We start from the raw sequence: 13,581 nt of genomic DNA, 5'->3' as shown, positions 1-13,581 counted from the left end.
GTCTGGCTGAAAGAAACATTATTTGTTTGTCAGCAATAAAGTTTCCTTTAAAGTCTTATAAACATACAAAAGTTATAGTGTTTGTTAGACCAGCTAATTATTTCTTTTTGGATACATACGAACTAATTTTCATATGATGAATTTGCTTCAGCTAATTATAAAACCACAAGTAAATTATCCAAAAGTAGTATTTAGTGTATAAAAAAATGATTAATCATAACCTTGTAACTTTGAAATACGACACTAATATATATATATATATATATATATATATATATATATATATATATATATATATATATATATATATATATATATATATATATATATATATATATATATATATATATATATGTATGTATGTATGTATGTATGTATGTATGTATGTATATATATATATATATATATATATATATATATATATATATATATATATATATATATATATATATATATATATATATATATATTCTGAATAATATCATTTTACGACACCTATTTCAAATGGCCCAAGATTTCCCAAATTGTGTCTCAACCCTGTCAATTCCTCCATTGAACAGTACAATGGCATATCTGAAGGACTGTTATCTTAGTGTGTCCTAATTAAAATACAATCGTTCTTCCAAACAACAGAGGTTAACCATCGGATCGTAAGTTGTAACAATATAACCGGGTTGGATTTCGGAACTACAACAGAACACTTTTGAGGGTGATACGAATACAGCGTTTAATGATGACTGACTTGAATGAGAAAAGAATTTTGGTTAGTACGTGCGTGTATAAGATACAAATATTGAACAAATTAACATGATCAGTACGAACCTAATAATGCAACAAATGAATATACAAATAAATTACTATAGACAGTACAAGGACAAAGGTGAATGATTCACAGTAATTTCACACGACGAAAAGAATTATGTGGTTTACTCAAGTAGTACAAATGAATTCACTCCAACATTGAAAAAAGAGGTATTTTACTCAAACAGTAAAATGATGAAAACAAAGGGACAGATATTATACGTAATATCTTTACACTTATAAAACACTGGGTATTGCAAACCCCAAAATTAGCCTACGGCTAAAAGATTACAAGCATGGAGTTACACACTCCGTCACCAGCACACTTGGCTACCAGTCTCACTGGTCAATCTAGCAGTCAGTATTCCAGGTAATCGCCGACCGCCATTCAATTCCTTGGTCAATCAAGCAATCAGCGCCCACCAATCGACCAGCCACACTGTTCATTCAGCTGTACGGCTGCTATGGTTCAGCTTTACAGCTGCTTTAGTCAACTTCTAATGTTAGCTCGACAGCTGGTACCACGTCGACTCCTATCAGCTGAAAATACATCTAACACCGTGTACTATGCATGACACGGGCATATACGATTAAACGTAATGACGTTATATACGGTAAGTTATACAGATTACAAAACAATAAACAGGTTCAGAAGTGAACCTATCCGTGCCTGATAAGAATCATACGGTACTAAACGTTTCTTAAAAATGCAACTTTATATTGCTAATACAAATTTATTGCTAAGTCACAAACAAGGTTAGAAAATATTTGCATTATGCTACGTAAGCCGAAGCTACATAGAAAGTATACAAAAATAAACATGGTAGTACAATAGTTATAACTTATACTCAAGAAATTAATAAATAATTCACATACCTCTACAGATGAAGATGTGCAATTCCTTTTCCCATCTAAAGCACTTCGCACATGCGGCATAAAATGAACCGAACTGACTGTTTCGAAATATTGTACAATATACATAAATCACCATGGGGTATCGTTGTGCATAAGAAACAAAACCTGAGTAAATGCATATACTAACTAAAGGGATTTATACACTTCCATGACACGAGCTACCAAATGTATTGCTAGCCTTGCCCATACGTCACTCTTTATGGTTACTTGTCACTCTGACCACGACAAAATGTACTTCGAAAATATCTACCAAATTTGGCACCAGTACACCGTTTTACGTCTACGTATTAAGTGCCTCTCTATCTCTCTCTCTCTCACTCTCTCTCTCTCTCTCTCTCTCTCTCTCTCTCTCTCTCAATTGAAAGAGTTTACTGATCGAAGACTCACAACTACCTGTTCTGACTCATTAATTTAAGTTGATGTTGTAGCTTCGGGTATTGTAAGTTAATATTCTGTCTTCTCTTTGTTTTAATCTCGCAAATCAAAGTATGGAAGGAATTTACCTAGTATTAATACCCAATTAGATGCAGAGCTGAAACTTGGAAAGCAAATAAAACATTGACTTATTCAACTTTGATTTTCCTTTATTACCTTCTTCCTACTAGTTCCAGTAACTGAGTTTTACCCTGGATGTTTTCCTATGAGTTTTACTCCGAAAAATTCAACCTTCTATTGTGCGCTTTCTTGCTCTAAAGTCATATCTTTGGTCTCTAAGTCAATGAACTAGAATGCTTAGTCATATGCCGATTTTGAAATCTTCTTATCACAGTGTTTCTTATCGCTCAAGAAATGCATACAATGTTGGGCTTAGAACGTTTCTGTAACGAGTGTCCTTCCACAATACCTTTGTCACAAACAACAAAACCGGGTTGAGAATATTCACCGAGTTTTGGGAGACAGATAAATTGACCTCTTGAAAGTCAGTGACAGCTCAAAGTCCATCAATATTTTTAAAAGTCGATGTTTATTTCTCATTTTTCTTTTTTATTGTTTTTAGTTTAATGGCGTTATTTTGACATAACGGTCATTTGTTTAACAGAGAATAATTATAAGGGCAGGAGAAGCTATATTTGATTGACATTCGCCAGGCTGGTCGAAGAGGTCAAACTGGTATTTATTATATAATGGTATGTGATAACCTATAAGAGCAAAGTTGCTGGAAATGTTTATGGAGTGTCTGGCATTTGTTATGGTATCTTTTGCAGTTTATACCTCACTACATTGCATATATTTTCTTGTCTTATTGCCACCATTATCAAATATTGATACATACAATGGGTGAATTCAGATTTAAGAAGTAGTAAGCATGAGTTGGTTGTTTGTATCAAGTATTGCATGCAAACGAATTATCAGCTTTCCACTGTAGAAGTGTATTCGTGGAAAAACTCCCAAGATAGGTTAAAGCAATTAGAACAGTTAATCAAGTTTGTATTTGGGGGTAAAAGATGTTTACTATGTGCCTTAGGTTTGAGAGAAGTGACTATGACACAGATAAGCAAAGTGAATATGAATATATGTGAGAGCGATAGAAAGAGAATGTCACTTTATGTACAAATTATAAATAAAATTTTCAACCTACGAATAAGGTAGAGCTTTATAATAACCCACTACTGATTTGTCCTTTCTTCTGCAATTTTTAATTGCGCATGAAGATCGTTTACGAACGCTTGCGGTACGACTCAGTTGTTCCTACGAAGCAAGTGCAGCTTGTCTCCGTCGTTTGTGTTGTTAGCATGTGGTATAATAAATAATACATCTTGTCTCCGCCATGAGTATTGTTAATATGTGAAGTTTGAACAAAATACAGCCTGTCCCATCGTGGATATTGTTAACATTTGGTGAAATTTGAACAATTTTTAGCTTGTTTTCGCGTCTGCAGTGTTAACATGTGGTGACATTTGAACAGTTGCAGCGTGTTTTCGCCGTGTTTAGTGCTAACATGTGGTGACATTTGAACAATTACAGCGTGCTTCCGTCGTGTGTAGTGTTGACATGTGGTGAAACTGGAATTATTACTGGCTGTTTTCGTCGTGTGTATTGTTAACATGTGGTGAGGTTTGAAGAAATAATGCGTGTCTCCTTTGTATGTATTGTTGACATGTGGCAAAATCTAACCAGAAAAAAACTAGCATAGGTTCAATTGAGAATTATCTTTTGCTGAGTACTGTGACAAGTAAACCACGTGTGGATTAGGATTGTTTTTTCGAAGAATTCTCGGTTTCACGAAGGAACGTTGGTAGGTATTATTATCGGTGTGTACGTATTTATGATGTGCTACGTCACGGGGAATATGGCATAGTCACATTTCTACGTTTATAAAAGTTTAAAATATGATTCAATCTAGTTAGGACAAAACAGCATGCGTGCAATTACAATGATATAAAAATCATTTAATTTATATTTGTTGTATTTAAGTTTAAATTAATATTCTTGAGCCTGTGATTACTTCCAACAGTATATTTTTATTTTCAACTGCTAACACGGCGATTGGATTCCGATTTTTACTGGACAAATGATATTTTAGGATTAACATGTTAATTCGTTAAACCTTTTAACCTAAAACTTATCATCACTTTAGAGTGGCCATGTTTAAGAAACAAATGAAAGGTTTGTACAGTTAATATTGGAAACAAAATAAAACTGTGTATAAGATATAATACGATAGTCTTAAAGCTGATAGGAAAATATGGCGCCTTACGTTACATGTTTCTTGGCCAATAAACTAGCAGGAGAAGACTATAGGATTGGAATATATCATGTATGACGATGGATGATATTACATTTTGTTGAAAAGAATATATCATTATTATACTAAACTGTTCTGATCTGTATGGCAACAATAATTCATAGAAACCGGCGTTTATTTAGATTATGAATTTTATCATTTATGTGAGCGCATTTGTAATAAATAATGCGGCTCTGCGCTAGAGTGAGACGGTAATATAACGAAAAATTATTTTATTAAACAAAATTCAAAACCAAAATAAAAACATATGAGTCATTTTACTTTGGCTCATTCTCACCCTGTCCACATTCAAAAGAAAGGTCACGAGCCACACTCACATTCAACAATCTGTTAAAACAGTATACATTTGATATCTTATGTTGAATTAAAAAATAATTTTTGTGTCTTATAGCTTGACTTAAACATACCATATATATGTGTGTGTGTGTGTGTGTGTAATTCAAATGGGTCGTTGACCATTGATACTGTTTGCCTTGGGTGAATCCTTATGATATAATCCGTGCTTGTTTTATTTATCTGATTCCTCTTTGAACGGGACTTGAACATTAGGCAGCTTTTCTTGTATGATACATACAAATTTATATATTTATCATGTGATATTATTTTGCCCGACGTAAACTGTTTGGTAAACACTGATCGGTTCCGCTGAAGCACGCGCTTGTTTACAACAAGACTATCCTCCATTTTGTAAGTTTATGATGAATATAAAGGGCACGGTCATAAGATCTCTTATCGATTTATTGTAACTCATTAAAAGCTGACCAATAGATTTGCAAGCCACTTGTGAACAATTATATGGTGGTCCCTATACCGACAACGATGAACCGATTTCTTGGACTATTGTCACTATATAGCATTACGAAATTCAATACGATTTTAACTTGATGATTTTCAGCCCAAATGTTGCTACACTTTCAACTTAAATCAAAGCAACTATTCCATTGCTTCTGCTACTTTCGACAAAAGTAGGAAATGTATTATTCTAAAAGTGCCAATAAAAGGGAGTATTGTTGATAGCCGCTTGCATAAATGAGCAGCCTAGCGATATCGGCTGCATAGGGTCATTTCCTGCATAGGGTCATTACCTGCATAGGGTCATTACCTGCATAGGATGATTAGTCTCTATTATTTGTTGGGAAAATAAATCTGCCAAAAATAAAGATTGACAATTATTGTTACTGATACCGGTCAAATGCGTATCTCTTTTTTACTTTTCGATTTTACAGTATTATTAGTATTAGTAGTAGTAGTAGTAGTCCTAGTAGCATTAGCAATAATATTATTTATTTATTTATTTATTTATTTATTTATTTATTTATTATATATTTATTTAGTAGTAGTGGTAGTAGTAGTAGTAGTCCTAGTAGCAGTAGCAATAGTATTGTTATTTATTTATTTATTTACTTATTTATTTATTTATTTATTTATTATATATTTATTTAGTAGTAGTGGTAGTAGTAGTAGTAGTCCTAGTAGCAGTAGCAATAGTATTGTTATTTATTTATTTATTTATTTATTTATTTATTTATTTATTTATTTATTTATTATATATTTATTTAGTAGTAGTGGTAGTAGTAGTAGTAGTCCTAGTAGCAGTAGCATCAGTATTGTTATTTATTTATTTATTTATTTCATTATTTTTTATATATTTATTTAGTAGTAGTGGTAGTAGTAGTAGCAGTCCTAGTAGCAGCAGTAGTAGTGTTGTTATTTATTTATTTATTTATTTATTTAGTAGTAGTAGTAGTACCACCAGTATCCAGTAAAACAAGATATTGACACCATCTTGAATAGTACTACCGGTTGATATTTCACTTAGGATAACTGTTTATGATTAAAGTTCCTTACACGGGTGTGATCGTGGAATGAAAAAATAGTATTTGCATTTTACCGCGACGCATGTACAGTTATGACATATGAATGATGGAATTATCTCAGTCTGTTGTCATCATTTCTTATATTCCTCGGAATAAGTAATCAGATTTCGCAGTTAATGGACAGAAATGTTGTTCTACGAATAATTAAGCTAACAGACGTTGTATAAACTATTGTATAAACTATAAACTATTAGTCGGTTAGTCTTACTACTACTACTACTACTACTTACTACTACTACTACTACTACTACTAATAATAATAATAATTGTAATAATAATAATAATAGTAATAAAAGTAGCGGTAGTGATAGTAGTGGTAGTAATAGTAGTGGTGGTAAAAACTTTGTTATAAACTTTATTCTATAAGTTTTCAGTTTGCGTGTTGCTCGGCTCTCATCCGTTATTATTAAACTTGTATATATTTCAGAGCACATGCTCTGGATCGCACATCCGTCAGTTTACCTGTAAAATGTGGTACTAAAACTTGCATCTAAACCTCTCTAATACTATAAAGTACGAATAACAGTTGTTGATACACTTGTATCACTTAATACCTGATACGTTTATTTTATAAACAAAGTTAAACGATTTTTTTCCGGCTCTGAGCAAAAATACATTCTCTAGTCATGCTTTTATGTTAGATATCGTGCCTGTAAGTTACGTAAAGTACTTCTAAGTTACTTGTAACTTACTTATTTTCTTGTAAGCATGGTATTATGGCCTTACGCTAGATATGGTAAAATTATCCTGGTTGTAAGATTATAGATTTGATGAAGCGTTGTAGGGAATTCATAATGAGCTAGATATATATTTGATAAGTTTATGCTGGAATTTTCATTTGTCAACATTTGCAACTTATTATAATGTAATCATTGGTTATTATTTGTATTGCTAGACTCGGCTTCAGAACGAGAGCTTGACATCGACTTTGTAGCAATGGGACTCGCTCAGTAGCGTGCCAACACTGCACGCCAGAGCTATCAGCAAACACGTGACAAATACTTTTTATAAGAGTACATAATGGGACAAATTACACAGTTGGTTGTAAAAACTGACATTTACGTTTCACATGAAGCTCTTTTGACCATTAAATTTAGAAATGTAATTCATAACTTGTTTAAATAGATGTCTGAAATATGTCCAATGAACCAGTGTAAGTTATATCCCATTATATGGCCTATTAAGGTTATTTTCCATACATGAAAAGACATTCAGATCGCTTTACATAATAGTGCCAGTTCATAATAGTGTCGGTCATCACGAGAAATGGTAGCCAATCAGCAACTCTAACCTTTATTCAACGGAATAGTCTGTTAAAAAAATCTGTCATGTTTTAATATCCATTCATAAATTCGCATGAATGATAACCAGATAGGTTTGTAGTTCTTTCCGCTTTGTAATGTTTAGAAGCAAGCTCCTATTCATTTAAAAATGTATTGCATGTTTGTGCTATATGGTCCACATGTTTAGTTGTGTATATATATATATATATATATATATATATATATATATATATATATATATATATATATATATATATATATAAATACATAGTAAAGAGTTTGGAACATTTTTTGCGTATTTAATGTTCGCGATTTCGGTACTTAATAGTATGAATTGTTTTACTCCTTACATTTCGGCGAGTTTTATAAAAATCTCTTTTGTCCACCCCGTGCGAGGATAAAACAACGTAGAAAGTTCCCCGTGTATGTTAAGTATTGCGCATAATAATTGATGTTCTTTAAAACAAGTACTTTTCGCTCATCTTCATTTATAATCATTGGTAGGCAATAGAAAATGAGCTTAATATACTGATAACTGAAAGAAAAACACGTTAAATAGGGCTTTTACTGATGGCGATACTATCTTCTCTTTTATTCTTTACAGAATCTTGGAAATTACTTATTAGAGAATTGAAATTTCCAGCTCATATCATCTTAATGTTCCCAACTACAAAGAATTTGCAACATTATTTTTAAAAGTAACTATGCCGTCATGACTTCCAAGATATTATGCAACTGTTTAGCCTTGAAATTAAAGTGAGATTGTTTGGGCAGTATGTCGATGCCGCTTGCAGTTTTTGCTAACCTCAGTAGATTTATCCCGTGTTTAAGGAATTCAGTTCAATATAACTAAATGTCCTTGAATGTACAACAAAAAATATAATAAATATAATAAATAAAGAAAAATATGAGCCGTTCATTTTAAAAGGGGTAGAGTGAACCGGAATGCATTGAACTGGAACCTGAAATAAAAACATTAAAGTGTCACGTGAAAATAAAGAAAGAAAAAATTGATATCAATCTATCGTTGCACGTGGAACTATTACGGAGTTCACGTGACAAATTATATACAGCTCACCTGGATCAAGTAATCATTTGAAAAACGCTCTGTTGATTTCTTCAGCAGCATGAAAGATAGGGCCGCGGACCATAGATGTTAAAAACGTTAAAATTAAAATAAAAAACGTAAAAAAAACACATTTTTTTCTCAATAAATAAAAAACGAAAAAAAAAAAAACGTTCCAGTAGTTTTTAGGCAACACAAGAATCAATATTTTACTTATTTTCCAATGTATACACGTCTGGCCTACACTACCAGATATCAGCACTATGTTGTAGCATATTTACGTAAGGTATCGTAGGCTAGCATCATAGATTCATTATTGATCGATATGTGTTATCTAGAGTATGACAGAGGACCGCCTGTATGGCCAATGATAAAAAAAAAATGGAAGTACCAAATATAAAAAACGCAAAAAAATAAAAAACGTAAAAAAAACGCGTTTTTCGAGGTAAAATAAAAAACGAAAAAAACGTTTTTATCATCTATGCCGTGGACAACTAGAACAAAACTCCGGGGACCCACAACGGTTAGTGGGCCCATCACCATCACAATTTGTAATTCATTAGGGTCTAGTTAAGAATTTTTCTTAGGGCCAACAAATTCTATCATCGGCCCTGTTGAAAACTTAATCATTAATTTAGAATGAAACATTCATTTCATGCAAAATGCACAATATATTTTTCAACAGTTTTGTGGGTCGCTTTCCTTCGTAACGTCTTATTCTCCCCGCTGGTTTGAAGCTGTTTTGCATCTTTACCTTTCATTTTTATGCTAGATTATTCGACGCATGCATTCTGAGTTAACCACAGGTCAATTTGTGTTAACTGGTCGTAATTTTGGTTTCCTTTCTTTGATTTCTATATCAATATTATTGCATTATGTTAAGTAGATATGTATGTATTTTTATTTGTTCCTATCCCATTAGTATATTGAATATGATATTGGTGTTATATTGGTAGCATTGCCTCCACGAAAAAGAAAAATGTCGTCGTCCATGACCACTGTACACGAATGCAAATTGAGATCTTCATATTTGCAAAATAATATATTAGGTTTTATAACCTGAGTGAAATAAAGCTTTCACTCTCCACTTATCAATCTAAGTAAGTCCTTGTTTATGAAACCAGTTTACTTTACCACGCGCGCGATACAATTTGCCACGAGAGCTCCTCATAAAAAAATATCCAAGCATATTTTAACAAGAAAAGCGGTTAACGTATGCAAGCCACTTCCTAACATTCTCGCTTCTCTAGTCGGTTAGGCTAGTGATATATGAGTCATACTGAGACAGACAATCCGGGTTCGACTGCCGACCATGTATTCCCTCGAGTTGCATTTGGGCACTCGTCTCCTGGTGTACATGCTGAGAATGGGTTTTGATAGTAATGCGAGGTCAGCGTGGGTGACAATATAAGACAAATGTCAAAGTAAAAGGAGGAGGAGGACGGTAGCTGTTCAGCTGTATGAGGCCATTTAATAAACAGTCAAGCTGGTCTGAAACTTTTTTTCTTCCTGTATGTGACAGACGAACCGAGTTCGATTAGACTTTATATGCCCCCATTGTTACACAAATACTTCCACGAGAAACAAACACTCATATTGTTGCGATGGCTGCAAAACTCGAAATAATGTGTCCAGGAAATTTTTCTTGAAATTGTAATCTTTATTTACTCATAGTTAAATGTTCGTTGTTTTTTTATATTTTATTTTATTTCTCTATTGTTGTTTTGTTTGTTTCTTTTTTGTCTTTGGTGGTCTTTCAATAGCAGTTTATGTACGAGACACAATTTTATTTAAACTTTAAATTGAAAAGTACTGGAACCAATTCATACTCGTTCTTTTATTTTGTCATCGTGTGCGTTTGAATATCTTTACAATTTCTTTTTATTAAGATGTTAAAAGTCCAGATCATCTAGAATGTAGACATTTGTTATTTACATTTGTTTTACGCTATGGAAATGACACTTTCGCTGTTCAAAGAAAATTGCAGATAGACATGGATATTTATGCGGAAGAATCCCTTATTAATGAATTTGGCTTTTCCTTGCAATACAAAATACTATGTCTAAACTCAAAGTAATTTGCCGATGTATTCATCCATGACTTGCCAGAAGTGAAACTGTAGAAAAGCAAGTACACGATCAAACCGTATGCAATTTGTTTTTAAAACAGAAATGATTGTTAAATAGCAAAATGTTATCAAACCGTATGCAATTTTTCTTTTTAAACAGAAATGAATGTTAAATAACAAAATTTTATAAATTGATTAGACTCTTTAAAATGAAGACTCATTTAAGGATGACATTATGACTTATGCATGGCGAATCTATTCTAAAACTTATCTTTCATTATTCTTTTCAATGTGTAGAAGGAAAGCACCAAGTATTGAAATTATAAATAAATAAATAAATAAATAAATAAATAAATAAATAAATGAATAAATAAAACTAAGTCAGTGAGTAAGTTGAAGAATACTTTAAAGCTACGTTTCCATAATAAGATAGCTGAAATTAGCAAACAGATTAGGAATAAAATAAGTTTTTACTTACTTTATTTCACTGCATTCGAAGAAGCTTGTTTAATCTGCAAATGATCTGATATCGTAATTTATATATTTATATAGGTTTTTCGAAAAAACTACAAGAAGAAAAAGTGATGAGTAGGCGGAGTTGTAGCAACTTCTAGGTCAATTCAAGGCCAATCAGAACCATTCTTTGCTAAACCTTCAAGTATGATTGCACACCATCAGACTGGAAACATTCATATTCTTGCAAACGAAGACTTTAAATTCTTGCTTAAAATAGGTGACGCCATGGTAGAGGACACTGTTTGCTTATGTAATTTATGAAGCTAAAAAACCGGTTGCATATCTGTATACCGTGTACCTTACTCGTGATAGTGTATGTACAACGAGGTGAATTTGTCAAGGTTCAGTTCAAATGAATAGGATTCTATAAATTAAAGTTATAGGTCAACATTACCTTTCACTTCTTTATTACTATCGAATAATTCCATTACTTTATTATTATTATCCCCCCCCCCATAAAAAAAAAGTAAGGTTGGATTCTATCGGCTTTCAAAGAAGGACAGCAATACAGCAGCCGCCAGACTTTACTTTGCGAAACAGTAACTCTAGCTCATTTAAAAAGGTTGAAGAGGTTTCTTGCTAGATTGATTCAAAATATTTGCGCAGGTAATGTCTAGGTTTTCTTGATTCTTTCATGGTCTCAATCACGTAATGCATTACCTCCAGCAGCGTCCGGTTGCTTCTCACATGTATCCTCTTTTATCAACACATTAACCTCACCAACAAATGACTTCGTTTTTGACGCAGAAGTGAAAAGGAATATGAGATAAAAATAAATAAAACTGGACAATAATAATGCGATATTTCAGAAGTAAGAATGATAGACTTTGAAATGTATGAGGTCAACAGGTACCTTTAGTATGGATACTTATATATACCTGTTTAACAACCTACTTCTTAAATCTGAATCTACCCATTGTATGTATCAATATTTGATAATGGTGACAATAATAAGACAAGAAAATATATGCAATGTAGTGAAGTATAAACTGCTATACTTCTCTGTCTTTCTTACGACAAAACATGCCAAAACAAATGTCAGGCACATCATAAACATTTCCAGCAACTTTGCTGTTATGGTTATCACATACCATGATATAATAATACCAATTTGACCTCTTCGACCAGCCTGGCGAATGTCAATCAAATATATCTTCTCCTACACTTTTAATTGGGGCCCCGAGTGGCCAAGTGGTCTAAAGCGCTCTCCGTTACGGATCACTGCCATCTCACCTCTGTCTGCGTGGGTTATAGTCTCGGATTCGGCTAATGTGGTTAAGTGAGAAAGCTTGCCATTAGCTTCTCGTGGGTCGGTGGTTCTTTCCGGGGTTTTCCCGTGTTCTTCTTCCACAATTAATAATGACCGCCATGTATAGCCTATCATGTGCTGAAAATTGCGTTAAACCCTACAACAACAACAACAACAACAACTTATCTTCATACACAACCACTTACACACCTCAACCCACCTACCAGCATATATGTGCATACATACTTTTATCCCACGTCAATATATGCATGCGTGCATTAGTGCAATAAATTAATGGATACATTAGTGACGCAAACTACTTAATACATATAATAATAATAATAATAATAATAATAATAATATATTATTGTATTTCAGCAATGTATTACCTGAACCAGATTACACTCCTACCAAATAGTATTGTTAGCTTAAATGAGGGCTGGGAAATCTAAATGTCATAAGGCGGAGATAATTAGAGGAGTAGGAAAAGAATAATCGCAGTCACTCCTTTTTCTCGCTATAATATGTAGTTTAAAACTGTTATAAAAGTGACGTAGGAGATATGGATTATTTGTTACATGTATGAGATATGGATTATTTGTTACATGTATGAGATTTGGGTTATTTGTTACATGTAAGACTTTCACTGGCGTATACTTTAAAGGCGAAATAAAAAAATTAATAAAAAGGGAATAAAATGAAGACAAAGGTTTTAGCCTTCTCTAGTTAATTGCCTGCTAAAATTTATTTACAGGATTTAATATTGGAGATAAATTGATATTGTGGTGAACCCTATTCATTTAGTTGAATTATGGAGGGGAAGAATGTATTATATGAAATATTATATGACGTTAAATTCACAAGACTTTCAAGTTTTACAAAATTCCAGAGTTCTCTAAAATCGAACAAATTCCTCTTGAGTATTACATATTGTTTAATGTCTATTTTTGCTATTACATTTGAAGAAGAGTGCTATTTATGTACGATAGATTGATGAAAAGGGTTTTGCAAATTACACTTTGCACGCATTTACTTCCACATCATTGAACGTGCAGATGCT

The sequence above is a fragment of the Sinohyriopsis cumingii genome, chromosome 11 (genome assembly GCF_028554795.1).
Source record: "Sinohyriopsis cumingii isolate HCF-2022 chromosome 11, ASM2855479v2, whole genome shotgun sequence".
NCBI classification, from domain to species: Eukaryota; Metazoa; Mollusca; class Bivalvia; order Unionida; family Unionidae; genus Sinohyriopsis; species Sinohyriopsis cumingii.
This window is presented reverse-complemented; position numbering follows the sequence as displayed.